Below are 15,000 nucleotides of genomic sequence, written 5' to 3'. Positions count from 1 at the left end.
AAAACACTTCCATTGATCCAGCCACGGAGGGTGCTGGCTGGTGGCTCCATAGCTCCATAGCTCCATAGCACCAGAGCTCCATAGCTCCATAGCACCAGAGCTCCATAGCTCCATAGCACCAGAGCTCCATAGCTCCATAGCACCAGAGCTCCATAGCTCCATAGCACCAGAGCTCCATAGCTCCATAGCACCAGAGCTCCATAGCTCCATAGCACCAGAGCTCCATAGCTCCATAGCACCAGAGCTCCATAGCTCCATAGCACCAGAGCTCCATAGCTCCATAGCACCAGAGCTCCATAGCTCCATAGCTCCAGGGCTCCATAGCTCCAGGGCTCCATAGCTCCATAGCTCCAGGGCTCCATAGCTCCATACCTCCATAGCTCCATAGCTCCAGCCTGGGTGGCTGGTGGCTCCATAGCTCCATACTTCCATAGCTCCAGTCAGAGAGTTGGCGAAAATTGCACTAAGTGCGAAAGCCCATTCATTTACAACGGCGTGTCCGCCAGGCGGCGACATTTCCCCGTTACCGGTGGCTGCGTGGCGGGTGAGTGACAGAGCTTATCCGAGCGGCTGGAACTCTGCGCCGGCGTGGTCGAGCGTGAGGCCCCGGCCCTTTGGCTGCCTGGTACCTAAAACACTTCCATTGATCCAGCCACGGAGGGTGCTGGCTGGTGGCTCCATAGCTCCATAGCTCCATAGCACCAGAGCTCCATAGCTCCATAGCACCAGAGCTCCATAGCTCCATAGCACCAGAGCTCCATAGCTCCATAGCACCAGAGCTCCATAGCTCCATAGCTCCAGGGCTCCATAGCTCCAGGGCTCCATAGCTCCATAGCTCCAGGGCTCCATAGCTCCATACCTCCATAGCTCCATAGCTCCAGCCTGGGTGGCTGGTGGCTCCATAGCTCCATACTTCCATAGCTCCAGTCAGAGAGTTGGCGAAAATTGCACTAAGTGCGAAAGCCCATTCATTTACAACGGCGTGTCCGCCAGGCGGCGACATTTCCCCGTTACCGGTGGCTGCGTGGCGGGTGAGTGACAGAGCTTATCCGAGCGGCTGGAACTCTGCGCCGGCGTGGTCGAGCGTGAGGCCCCGGCCCTTTGGCTGCCTGGTACCTAAAACACTTCCATTGATCCAGCCACGGAGGGTGCTGGCTGGTGGCTCCATAGCTCCATAGCTCCATAGCACCAGAGCTCCATAGCTCCATAGCACCAGAGCTCCATAGCTCCATAGCACCAGAGCTCCATAGCTCCATAGCACCAGAGCTCCATAGCTCCATAGCACCAGAGCTCCATAGCTCCATAGCACCAGAGCTCCATAGCTCCATAGCACCAGAGCTCCATAGCTCCATAGCACCAGAGCTCCATAGCTCCATAGCTCCAGGGCTCCATAGCTCCAGGGCTCCATAGCTCCATAGCTCCAGGGCTCCATAGCTCCATACCTCCAGAGCTCCATAGCTCCAGCCTGGGTGGCTGGTGGCTCCATAGCTCCATACTTCCATAGCTCCAGTCAGAGAGTTGGCTAAAATTGCACTAAGTGCGAAAGCCCATTCATTTACAACGGCGTGTCCACAAGGCGGCGACATTTCCCCGTTACCGGTGGCTGCGCGGCGGGTGAGTGACAGAGCTTATCCGAGCGGCTGGAACTCTGCGCCGGCGTGGTCGAGCGTGAGGCCTCGGCCCTTTGGCTGCCTGGTACCTAAAACACTTCCATTGATCCAGCCACGGAGGGTGCTGGCTGGTGGCTCCATAGCTCCATAGCTCCATACCTCCAGAGCTCCAGAGCTCCATAGCACCAGAGCTCCATAGCTCCATAGCACCAGAGCTCCATAGCACCAGAGCTCCATAGCTCCATAGCACCAGAGCTCCATAGCTCCATTGCACCAGAGCTCCATAGCTCCATAGCACCAGAGCTCCATAGCTCCATAGCTCCATAGCACCAGAGCTCCATAGCTCCATAGCACCAGAGCTCCATAGCTCCATAGCACCAGAGCTCCATAGCTCCATAGCACCAGAGCTCCATAGCTCCATAGCACCAGAGCTCCATAGCTCCATAGCACCAGAGCTCCATAGCTCCATAGCACCAGAGCTCCATAGCTCCATAGCACCAGAGCTCCATAGCTCCATAGCACCAGAGCTCCATAGCTCCATAGCTCCAGGGCTCCATAGCTCCAGGGCTCCATAGCTCCATAGCTCCAGGGCTCCATAGCTCCATACCTCCAGAGCTCCATAGCTCCAGCCTGGGTGGCTGGTGGCTCCATAGCTCCATACTTCCATAGCTCCAGTCAGAGAGTTGGCGAAAATTGCACTAAGTGCGAAAGCCCATTCATTTACAACGGCGTGTCCACAAGGCGGCGACATTTCCCCGTTACCGGTGGCTGCGCGGCGGGAGAGTGGCAGAGCTCATCCGAGCGGCTGGAACTCTGCGCCGGCGTGGTCGAGCGGCTGGCCTCGGTAGTTGAGGTACCAGGGGTGGGCCGGGGAGCTCCAGGCGGGGCTTGTGAGAGAGTGAAGCCGAGCGGCTGGAACTCTCGGCCGGCCTGGTCGAGCGGCTGGCCTCGGTAGTTGAGGTACCTGGCGCGGGCTGGGGAGCTCCAGGCGGGGCTTGTGAGAGAGTGAAGCCGAGCGGCTGGAACTCTGGGCCGGCGTGGTTGAGCCACGGAGGGTGCTGGCTGGTGGCTCCATAGCTCCATAGCTCCATAGCTCCATACTTCCATAGCTCCATAGCTCCAGGCACGGAGGGTGCTGGAGCTCCACACTTCCATAGGCAGGGAGGGTGCTGGAGCTCCACACTTCCATAGGCAGGGAGGGTGCTGGAGCTCCACACTTCCATAGGCAGGGAGGGTGCTGGAGCTCCACACTTCCATAGGCAGGGAGGGTGCTGGAGCTCCACACTTCCATAGGCAGGGAGGGTGCTGGAGCTCCACACTTCCATAGGCAGGGAGGGTGCTGGAGCTCCACACTTCCATAGGCAGGGAGGGTGCTGGAGCTCCACACTTCCATAGGCAGGGAGGGTGCTGGAGCTCCACACTTCCATAGGCAGGGAGGGTGCTGGAGCTCCACACTTCCATAGGCAGGGAGGGTGCTGGAGCTCCACACTTCCATAGGCAGGGAGGGTGCTGGAGCTCCACACTTCCATAGGCAGGGAGGGTGCTGGAGCTCCACACTTCCATAGGCAGGGAGGGTGCTGGAGCTCCACACTTCCATAGGCAGGGAGGGTGCTGGAGCTCCACACTTCCATAGGCAGGGAGGGTGCTGGAGCTCCACACTTCCATAGGCAGGGAGGGTGCTGGAGCTCCACACTTCCATAGGCAGGGAGGGTGCTGGAGCTCCACACTTCCATAGGCAGGGAGGGTGCTGGAGCTCCACACTTCCATAGGCAGGGAGGGTGCTGGAGCTCCACACTTCCATAGGCAGGGAGGGTGCTGGAGCTCCACACTTCCATAGGCAGGGAGGGTGCTGGAGCTCCACACTTCCATAGGCAGGGAGGGTGCTGGAGCTCCACACTTCCATAGGCAGGGAGGGTGCTGGAGCTCCACACTTCCATAGGCAGGGAGGGTGCTGGAGCTCCACACTTCCATAGGCAGGGAGGGTGCTGGAGCTCCACACTTCCATAGGCAGGGAGGGTGCTGGAGCTCCACACTTCCATAGGCAGGGAGGGTGCTGGAGCTCCACACTTCCATAGGCAGGGAGGGTGCTGGAGCTCCACACTTCCATAGGCAGGGAGGGTGCTGGAGCTCCACACTTCCATAGGCAGGGAGGGTGCTGGAGCTCCACACTTCCATAGGCAGGGAGGGTGCTGGAGCTCCACACTTCCATAGGCAGGGAGGGTGCTGGAGCTCCACACTTCCATAGGCAGGGAGGGTGCTGGAGCTCCACACTTCCATAGGCAGGGAGGGTGCTGGAGCTCCACACTTCCATAGGCAGGGAGGGTGCTGGAGCTCCACACTTCCATAGGCAGGGAGGGTGCTGGAGCTCCACACTTCCATAGGCAGGGAGGGTGCTGGAGCTCCACACTTCCATAGGCAGGGAGGGTGCTGGAGCTCCACACTTCCATAGGCAGGGAGGGTGCTGGAGCTCCACACTTCCATAGGCAGGGAGGGTGCTGGAGCTCCACACTTCCATAGGCAGGGAGGGTGCTGGAGCTCCACACTTCCATAGGCAGGGAGGGTGCTGGAGCTCCACACTTCCATAGGCAGGGAGGGTGCTGGAGCTCCACACTTCCATAGGCAGGGAGGGTGCTGGAGCTCCACACTTCCATAGGCAGGGAGGGTGCTGGAGCTCCACACTTCCATAGGCAGGGAGGGTGCTGGAGCTCCACACTTCCATAGGCAGGGAGGGTGCTGGAGCTCCACACTTCCATAGGCAGGGAGGGTGCTGGAGCTCCACACTTCCATAGGCAGGGAGGGTGCTGGAGCTCCACACTTCCATAGGCAGGGAGGGTGCTGGAGCTCCACACTTCCATAGGCAGGGAGGGTGCTGGAGCTCCACACTTCCATAGGCAGGGAGGGTGCTGGAGCTCCACACTTCCATAGGCAGGGAGGGTGCTGGAGCTCCACATCCACACTTCCAGCCACTGCATGCTGGCACTTCCACCTTGCTTGCTAAGTCGGCGTGATCTTGCCCAAAAAGTCCCTCCTCACCTCCAGCTGGAAGTGGAAAAAAATCCTCCACCTGCTTGGCCGAGGTTCTGGAAGCCAGCAGCTCGCAGAATGTTGCCAAAGTTTCACTGGAAGGAAAAGAAAAGAGAAGACCGAGTGCGCATTTCACCTACCGCCGAATGTCCACAAGAGGGAAGTGTCACTCCGTCGCAGAATCTGCGCCGACGCACTCGGCACCCTTCGAATTTATGGTGCCGGTGCGGGTGTTCTGGGTGCAAAAAGGCCGCCCAAGTGGTAGAAAAAAATCAGACTTCGTCTCTTAGGTCGAAATTAATGCCAAGTTTTGAAATGCGCTGGCAGGGGTGGACCAGGGCCCGTTAGAAGTGCTTAGCCGAGGTCCTGGAAGCCTAACCCGGCGTGATCTTGTGCAAAAAGCCGCTGCTGAGCTCCAGCTGGAAGTGTAAAAAGAACCGGGCTGGATCAAAAAAAGAACCGGGCGGCCCGTTAAAATTGCTTAGCCGAGGTCCTGGAACCCTAACCCGGCGTGATCTTGTGCAAAAAGCCGCTGCTGAGCTCCAGCTGGAAGTGTAAAAAGAACCGGGCTGGTTCAAAAAAAAAAAGAACCGGGCGACCCGTTAGAAGTGCTTAGCCGAGGTCCTGGAAGCCTAACCCGGCGTGATCTTGTGCAAAAAGCCGCTGCTGAGCTCCAGCTGGAAGTGGAAAAAGAACCGGGCTGGATCAAAAAAGAACCGGGCGACCCGTTAAAATTGCTTAGCCGAGGTCCTGGAAGCCTAACACGGCGTGATCTTGTGCAAAAAGCCGCTCCCGAGCTCCAGCTGGAAGTGTAAAAAGAACCAGGCTGGATAAAAAAAAAGAACCGGGCTGGATCAAAAAAAGAACCGGGCGACCCGTTAAAATTGCTTAGCCGAGGTCCTGGAAGCCTAACACGGCGTGATCTTGTGCAAAAAGCCGCTCCCGAGCTCCAGCTGGAAGTGTAAAAAGAACCGGGCTGGATAAAAAAAGAACCGGGCTGGATCAAAAAAGAACCGGGCGACCCGTTAAAATTGCTGAGCCGAGGTCCTGGAAGCCTAACACGGCGTGATCTTGTGCAAAAAGCCGCTCCCGAGCTCCAGCTGGAAGTGTAAAAAGAACCGGGCTGGATAAAAAAAGAACCGGGCTGGATCAAAAAAAGAACCGGGCGACCCGTTAAAATTTCTTAGCCGAGGTCCTGGAAGCCTAACACGGCGTGTTCTTGTGCAAAAAGCCGCTCCCGAGCTCCAGCTGGAAGTGTAAAAAGAACCGGGCTGGATAAAAAAAGAACCGGGCTGGATCAAAAAAGAACCGGGCGACCCGTTAAAATTGCTTAGCCGAGGTCCTGGAAGCCTAACACGGCGTGTTGTTGTGCAAAAAGCCGCTCCCGAGCTCCAGCTGGAAGTGTAAAAAGAACCAGGCTGGATAAAAAAAAGAACCGGGCTGGATCAAAAAAGAACCGGGCGACCCGTTAAAATTGCTGAGCCGAGGTCCTGGAAGCCAAACACGGCGTGATCTTGTGCAAAAAGCCGCTCCCGAGCTCCAGCTGGAAGTGTAAAAAGAACCGGGCTGGATAAAAAAAAGAACCGGGCTGGATCAAAAAAAGAACCGGGCGACCCGTTAAAATTGCTTAGCCGAGGTCCTGGAAGCCTAACACGGCGTGATCTTGTGCAAAAAGCCGCTGCCGAGCTCCAGCTGGAAGTGTAAAAAGAACCGGGCTGGATAAAAAAAGAACCGGGCTGGATCAAAAAAAAAAACCGGGCGACCCGTTAAAATTGCTTAGCCGAGGTCCTGGAAGCCTAACACGGCGTGATCTTGTGCAAAAAGCCGCTCCCGAGCTCCAGCTGGAAGTGTAAAAAGAACCGGGCTGGATAAAAAAAGAACCGGGCTGGATCAAAAAAGAACCGGGCGACCCGTTAAAATTGCTTAGCCGAGGTCCTGGAAGCCTAACACGGCGTGATCTTGTGCAAAAAGCCGCTGCCGAGCTCCAGCTGGAAGTGTAAAAAGAACCGGGCTGGATAAAAAAAGAACCGGGCTGGATCAAAAAAGAACCGGGCGACCCGTTAAAATTGCTTAGCCGAGGTCCTGGAAGCCTAACCCGGCGTGATCTTGTGCAAAAAGCCGCTCCCGAGCTCCAGCTGGAAGTGTAAAAAGAACCGGGCTGGATAAAAAAAAGAACCGGGCTGGATCAAAAAAGAACCGGGCGACCCGTTAAAATTGCTTAGCCGAGGTCCTGGAAGCCTAACACGGCGTGATCTTGTGCAAAAAGCCGCTCCCGAGCTCCAGCTGGAAGTGTAAAAAGAACCAGGCTGGATAAAAAAAAAGAACCGGGCTGGATCAAAAAAAGAACCGGGCGACCCGTTAAAATTGCTTAGCCGAGGTCCTGGAAGCCTAACCCGGCGTGATCTTGTGCAAAAAGCCGCTCCCGAGCTCCAGCTGGAAGTGTAAAAAGAACCAGGCTGGATAAAAAAAAGAACCGGGCTGGATCAAAAAAGAACCGGGCGACCCGTTAAAATTGCTTAGCCGAGGTCCTGGAAGCCTAACACGGCGTGATCTTGTGCAAAAAGCCGCTCCCGAGCTCCAGCTGGAAGTGTAAAAAGAACCGGGCTGGATAAAAAAAAGAACCGGGCTGGATAAAAAAAAGAACCGGGCGACCCGTTAAAATTGCTTAGCCGAGGTCCTGGAAGCCTAACACGGCGTGATCTTGTGCAAAAAGCCGCTCCCGAGCTCCAGCTGGAAGTGTAAAAAGAACCAGGCTGGATAAAAAAAAGAACCGGGCTGGATCAAAAAAGAACCGGGCGACCCGTTAAAATTGCTTAGCCGAGGTCCTGGAAGCCTAACACGGCGTGTTCTTGTGCAAAAAGCCGCTCCCGAGCTCCAGCTGGAAGTGTAAAAAGAACCAGGCTGGATAAAAAAAAGAACCGGGCTGGATCAAAAAAGAACCGGGCGACCCGTTAAAATTGCTTAGCTGAGGTCCTGGAAGCCTAACACGGCGTGATCTTGTGCAAAAAGCCGCTCCCGAGCTCCAGCTGGAAGTGTAAAAAGAACCGGGCTGGATAAAAAAAAAGAACCGGGCTGGTTCAAAAAAGAACCGGGCAACCCGTTAAAATTGCTTAGCCGAGGTCCTGGAAGCCTAACCCGGCGTGATCTTGCCCGAAAGTCGGCCTCTATACTTCCATTTTAGGTACCAGGGGCTATTAGTGTACTTGGTCCCACTAGTCAGTGTACTCATCCAGTTACCCCCCGTTTTCCAAAACACCATCGGCACGTATAAGGGGGGGACTCTTGAGAGAGATGAGGTATATGGCAGCGCAATACCAATCCGCTCCGCGCTGGTTCCCATGTCGGCTACGGATGAATAAAACCAGCCTGTCCCCCCTGGAGCTCACGAGACACGGAATTTTTTCTAAGTGCCAACGGCTCTTCCGAGCAAACGTGTCCGCTCCGGCTGGTTCCCCCGTCGGCCTCGAATGACGAAAAATGCCGGTCTCCGCCCGGAGCTCATGACAAACGAAAAATTTTCTAAGTGCCAACGGCACTAGCGAGCGAATGTGTCCGCTCGGCGCTGGTTCCCGGGTCGAACCCGGAAGACGAAAAACGCCGCTCTCCGCCCGGAGCTCATGACAAACGAAAAATTTTCTAAGTGCCAACGGCACTAGCGAGCGAATGTGTCCGCTCGGCGCTGGTTCCCGGGTCGAACCCGGAAGACGAAAAACGCCGCTCTCCGCCCGGAGCTCATGACAAACGAAAAATTTTCTAAGTGCCAACGGCACTAGCGAGCGAATGTGTCCGCTCGGCGCTGGTTCCCGGGTCGAACCCGGAAGACGAAAAACGCCGCTCTCCGCCCGGAGCTCATGACAAACGAAAAATTTTCTAAGTGCCAACGGCACTAGCGAGCGAATGTGTCCGCTCGGCGCTGGTTCCCGGGTCGAACCCGGAAGACGAAAAACGCCGCTCTCCGCCCGGAGCTCATGACAAACGAAAAATTTTCTAAGTGCCAACGGCACTAGCGAGCGAATGTGTCCGCTCGGCGCTGGTTCCCGGGTCGAACCCGGAAGACGAAAAACGCCGCTCTCCGCCCGGAGCTCATGACAAACGTAAAATTTTCTAAGTGCCAACGGCACTAGCGAGCGAATGTGTCCGCTCGGCGCTGGTTCCCGGGTCGAACCCGGAAGACGAAAAACGCCGCTCTCCGCCCGGAGCTCATGACAAACGAAAAATTTTCTAAGTGCCAACGGCACTAGCGAGCGAATGTGTCCGCTCGGCGCTGGTTCCCGGGTCGAACCCGGAAGACGAAAAACGCCGCTCTCCGCCCGGAGCTCATGACAAACGAAAAATTTTCTAAGTGCCAACGGCACTAGCGAGCGAATGTGTCCGCTCGGCGCTGGTTCCCGGGTCGAACCCGGAAGACAAAAAACGCCGGTCTCCGCCCGGAGCTCATGACAAACGAAAAATTTTCTAAGTGCCAACGGCACTAGCGAGCGAATGTGTCCGCTCGGCGCTGGTTCCCGGGTCGAACCCGGAAGACGAAAAACGCCGCTCTCCGCCCGGAGCTCATGACAAACGAAAAATTTTCTAAGTGCCAACGGCACTTGCGAGCGAATGTGTCCGCTCGGCGCTGGTTCCCGGGTCGGACCCGGAAGACGAAAAACGCCGGTCTCCGCCCGGAGCTCATGACAAACGAAAAATTTTCTAAGTGCCAACGGCACTAGCGAGCGAATGTGTCCGCTCGGCGCTGGTTCCCGGGTCGGACCCGGAAGACGAAAAACGCCGGTCCTCGCCTGGAGGTCCCAGCAAAATCGGCGAAAAAACGACTAAGTGTCAACTTTCGAAAAAACGACTAAGTGCCCACGGCTCTGCGGGGCTTGTGAGTCCGCCCCGCGCCGGTTCGGTGGTCGGCCTCAAAAAGCAAAAAATCAGCCTCTCTCCCTGGAGCTCACCTCGAGGTACCAGGGGGTGAGGTACCCGGGCTAAGGTGCAGTACCTTTTTTGGTCTTCAGGTGCGCCAGAGTACAATGAAATGGTCCCAGTAGTCAGTGTACTCATCGACTTTCCCCCCGTTTTCCAAAGCACCTCGTTTACGAGTATGGAGGAGATGGTGCTGGTCTCCCCACGGCGTCGGACACGCCGTCCTCGACAGCACAAGGTCGGATAGAAGACCTGGAAAGCGCCGTGGCACGCGCTGGAGGTGGGCACTTTGGCGAAAAAACGACTAAGTGTCAACTTTCGAAAAAACGACTAAGTGTCAACTTTCGAAAAAACGGCTAAGTGTCAACTTTCGAAAAAACGACTAAGTGTCACCTCTCTGAAAAAATGGCAAAGTGTCGCCTCTCTGAAAATTTTCTAAGTGCCCACGGCTCTGCGGGCTCGTGCATCCGAGCCGCGCCGGTTCTGCAACCGGCCTAGAATGACGAAAAATAACGGTCTCCTCCTGGAGCTCACAGCCAATTGTGGCGAAAAAGTGGCAAAGTGCCCACGGCTCTGCGGGCTCGTGCATCCGACCCGCGCCGGTTCTGCAGCCGGCCTAGAATGACGAAAAATAACGGTCTCCTCCTGGAGCTCACAGCCAACTTGGCAAAAAGTTTCTAAGTGCCCACGGCCCTGCCGAGCTTTGGCGTCCGCCCAGCGCCGGTTCCGCAGTCGGCCTCCAATGACGAAAAATAACGGTCTCCTCCTGGAGCTCACAGCCAACTTGGCAAAAAGTTTCTAAGTGCCCACGGCCCTGCCGAGCTTTGGCGTCCGCCCAGCGCCGGTTCCGCAGTCAGCCTCGAATGACGAAAAATGACGGTCTCCTCCTGGAGCTCACAGCCAACTTGGCAAAAAGTTTCTAAGTGCCCACGGCCCTGCCGAGCTTTGGCGTCCGCCCAGCGCCGGTTCCGCAGTCGGCCTCGAATGACGAAAAATAACGGTCTCCTCCTGGAGCTCACAGCCAACTTGGCAAAAAGTTTCTAAGTGCCCACGGCCCTGCCGAGCTTTGGCGTCCGCCCAGCGCCGGTTCCGCAGTCGGCCTCGAATGACGAAAAATAACGGTCTCCTCCTGGAGCTCACAGCCAACTTGGCAAAAAGTTTCTAAGTGCCCACGGCCCTGCCGAGCTTTGGCGTCCGCTCAGCGCCGGTTCCGCAGTCGGCCTCGAATGACGAAAAATAACGGTCTCCTCCTGGAGCTCACAGCCAACTTGGCAAAAAGTTTCTAAGTGCCCACGGCCCTGCCGAGCTTTGGCGTCCGCTCAGCGCCGGTTCCGCAGTCGGCCTCGAATGACGAAAAATAACGGTCTCCTCCTGGAGCTCACAGCCAACTTGGCAAAAAGTTTCTAAGTGCCCACGGCCCTGCCGAGCTTTGGCGTCCGCTCAGCGCCGGTTCCGCAGTCGGCCTCGAATGACGAAAAATGACGGTCTCCTCCTGGAGCTCACAGCCAACTTGGCAAAAAGTTTCTAAGTGCCCACGGCCCTGCCGAGCTTTGGCGTCCGCCCAGCGCCGGTTCCGCAGTCGGCCTCGAATGACGAAAAATGACGGTCTCCTCCTGGAGCTCACAGCCAACTTGGCAAAAAGTTTCTAAGTGCCCACGGCCCTGCCGAGCTTTGGCGTCCGCCCAGCGCCGGTTCCGCAGTCGGCCTCGAATGACGAAAAATGACGGTCTCCTCCTGGAGCTCACAGCCAACTTGGCAAAAAGTTTCTAAGTGTCACATCTCTGAAAAAACGGCTAAGTGTCGACTTTCGAAAAAACGGCAAAGTGTCACATCTCTGAAAAAACGGCTAAGTGTCGACTTTCGAAAAAACGGCTAAGTGTCAACTTTCGAAAAAACGGCTAAGTGTCGCCTCTCTGAAAAAACGGCAAAGTGTCAACTTTCGAAAAAACGACAGAGTGTCGCCTCTCTGAAAAAACGACTAAGTGTCGACTCTGAGAAAATGGCAAAGTGCCCACGGCTCTGCGGGCTCGTGCATCCGACCCGCGCCGGTTCCCCAGCCGGCCTGAAATAAGGCAAAACCAGCCTCTCCGCCTGGAGCTCAGAGCCAACTTGGCGAATATTTTCTAAGTGCCCACGGCTCTGCGTGGCTACGGCGTCTGCCCAGCGCCGGTTCCTGGGTCGAACCCCGAGGACGAGGAATGCCGGTCTCCGCCTGGAGGTCCCAGCTTAATCGGCGAAAATTTTCTAAGTGCCCACGGCTCTGCCGGGCTCGTGCATCCGACCGGCGCCGGTTCCCCAGCCGGCCTGAAATAAGGCAAAACCAGGCTCTCCCCCTGGAGCTCAGAGCCAATTGTGGCGAAAAAACGACTAAGTGTCAACTTTCGAAAAAACGACTAAGTGTCAACTTTCCAAAAAAACGGCTAAGTGTCGACTTTCGAAAAAACGGCTAAGTGTCAACTTTCGAAAAAACGACTAAGTGTCGCCTCTGAAAAAACGACTAAGTGTCGCCTCTCTGAAAAAACGACTAAGTGCCCACGGCTCTGGGGGGCTTGTGAGTCCGCCCCGCGCCGGTTCGGCGGTCGGCCTCAAAAAGCGAAAAATCAGCCTCTCTCCCTGGAGCTCACCAAAAATTTGTCGAAATTTTTCTAAGTTCTCCTCGAGGTACCAGGGGGTGAGGTACCCGGGCTAAGGTGCAGTACCTTTTTTGGTCTTCAGGTGCGCCAGAGTACAATGAAATGGTCCCAGTAGTCAGTGTACTCATCGACTTTCCCCCCGTTTTCCAAAGCACCCCGTTTACGAGTATGGAGGAGATGGTGCTGGTCTCCCCACGGCGTCGGACACGCCGTCCTCGACAGCACAAGGTCGGATAGAAGACCTGAAAAGCGCCGTGGCACGCGCTGGAGGTGTCACTGTGGCGAAAAAGTGACTAAGTGTCAACTTTCGAAAAAACGGCTAAGTGTCAACTTTCGAAAAAACGGCTAAGTGTCAACTTTCGAAAAAACGGCTAAGTGTCAACTTTCGAAAAAACGACTAAGTGTCGCCTCTCTGAAAAAACGGCAAAGTGTCAACTTTCGAAAAAACGACTAAGTGTCAACTTTCGAAAAAACGACTAAGTGTCACCTCTCTGAAAAAATGGCAAAGTGTCAACTGCGAATGTGGTGGTGCATGGAAGGAAGTGGAGGACGGCCGCCTCCTTAAACACAGGCCGAAGAGGAGCGTCAGGGCCGGCTCCTTAAACACGGACCGAGTGTCGCCCTTAACACAGACCAAGCGGAGGACGGCCGCCTCCCTAAATACAGGCCGAACCGGAGCGCGAGGGCCGCTCCTTAAACACGGACCGAGTGTCGCCCTTAACACAGACCAAGGGGAGGACGGCCGCCTCCTTAAACACAGGCCGGAGAGGAGCGTCAGGGCCAGGCTCCTCAAACATGGACCGAGTGTCGCCCTTAACACAGACCAAGGGGAGGACGGCCGCCTCCTTAAACACAGGCCGGAGAGGAGCGTCAGGGCCAGGCTCCTCAAACATGGACCGAGTGTCGCCCTTAACACAGACCAAGGGGAGGACGGCCGCCTCCTTAAACACAGGCCGGAGAGGAGCGTCAGGGCCAGGCTCCTCAAACATGGACCGAGTGTCGCCCTTAACACGGACCAAGGGGAGGACGGCCGCCTCCTTAAACACAGGCCGGAGAGGAGCGTCAGGGCCAGGCTCCTCAAACATGGACCGAGTGTCGCCCTTAACACGGACCAAGGGGAGGACGGCCGCCTCCTTAAACACAGGCCGGAGAGGAGCGTCAGGGCCAGGCTCCTCAAACATGGACCGAGTGTCGCCCTTAACACAGACCAAGGGGAGGACGGCCGCCTCCTTAAACACAGGCCGGAGAGGAGCGTCAGGGCCAGGCTCCTCAAACATGGACCGAGTGTCGCCCTTAACACGGACCAAGGGGAGGACGGCCGCCTCCTTAAACACAGGCCGGAGAGGAGCGTCAGGGCCAGGCTCCTCAAACATGGACCGAGTGTCGCCCTTAACACGGACCAAGGGGAGGACGGCCGCCTCCTTAAACACAGGCCGGAGAGGAGCGTCAGGGCCAGGCTCCTCAAACATGGACAGAGTGTCGCCCTTAACACAGACCAAGCGGAGGACGGCCGCCTCCCTAAATACAGGCCGAACCGGAGCGCGAGTGTCGCTCCTTAAACACGGACCGAGTGGAGGACGGCCGCCTCCTTAAACACAGGCCGAACAAAATGACACAAAGTGTCAACTGCGAATGTTGTCCATCCAAGGAAGGAGCGTGATGCCCGGCCGGCTCCTTAAACACAGGCCGAGAGTCGCCCCGGACGGTCCGCCTCGCGGCGCCCGTCTGCTCGGATAAAATGACACAAAGTGTCAACTACGAATGTTGTCCATCCAAGGAGGGAGCGTGATGCCCGGCCGGCTCCGAAAACACAGGCCGAGAGTCGCCCCGGACGGTCCGCCTCGCGGCGCCCGTCTGCTCGGATAAAATGACACAAAGTGTCAACTGCGAATGTTGTCCATCCAAGGAAGGAGCGTGATGCCCGGCCGGCTCCTTAAACACAGGCCGAGAGTCGCCCCGGACGGTCCGCCTCGCGGCGCCCGCCCGCTCGGATAAAATGACACAAAGTGTCAACTACGAATGTTGTCCATCCAAGGAAGGAGCGTGATGCCCGGCCGGCTCCTTAAACACAGGCCGAGAGTCGCCCCGGACGGTCGCCTCGCGGCGCCCGTCTGCTCGGATAAAATGACACAAAGTGTCAACTACGAATGTTGTCCATCCAAGGAGGGAGCGTGATGCCCGGCCGGCTCCGAAAACACAGGCCGAGAGTCGCCCCGGACGGTCCGCCTCGCGGCGCCCGTCTGCTCGGATAAAATGACACAAAGTGTCAACTGCGAATGTTGTCCATCCAAGGAAGGAGCGTGATGCCCGGCCGGCTCCTTAAACACAGGCCGAGAGTCGCCCCGGACGGTCCGCCTCGCGGCGCCCGCCCGCTCGGATAAAATGACACAAAGTGTCAACTACGAATGTTGTCCATCCAAGGAAGGAGCGTGATGCCCGGCCGGCTCCTTAAACACAGGCCGAGAGTCGCCCCGGACGGTCGCCTCGCGGCGCCCGTCTGCTCGGATAAAATGACACAAAGTGTCAACTACGAATGTTGTCCATCCAAGGAGGGAGCGTGATGCCCGGCCGGCTCCGAAAACACAGGCCGAGAGTCGCCCCGGACGGTCCGCCTCGCGGCGCCCGTCTGCTCGGATAAAATGACACAAAGTGTCAACTGCGAATGTTGTCCATCCAAGGAAGGAGCGTGATGCCCGGCCGGCTCCTTAAACACAGGCCGAGAGTCGCCCCGGACGGTCCGCCTCGCGGCGCCCGCCCGCTCGGATAAAATGACACAAAGTGTCAACTACGAATGTTGTCCATCCAAGGAGGGAGCGTGAGGCCCGGCC

Source organism: Syngnathus leptorhynchus, unplaced genomic scaffold (genome assembly GCF_054491065.1).
Source record: "Syngnathus leptorhynchus isolate UIUO unplaced genomic scaffold, UIUO_Slep HiC_scaffold_33, whole genome shotgun sequence".
Taxonomy (NCBI): Eukaryota; Metazoa; Chordata; class Actinopteri; order Syngnathiformes; family Syngnathidae; genus Syngnathus; species Syngnathus leptorhynchus.
Note: the sequence above shows the minus strand (reverse complement) of the source record.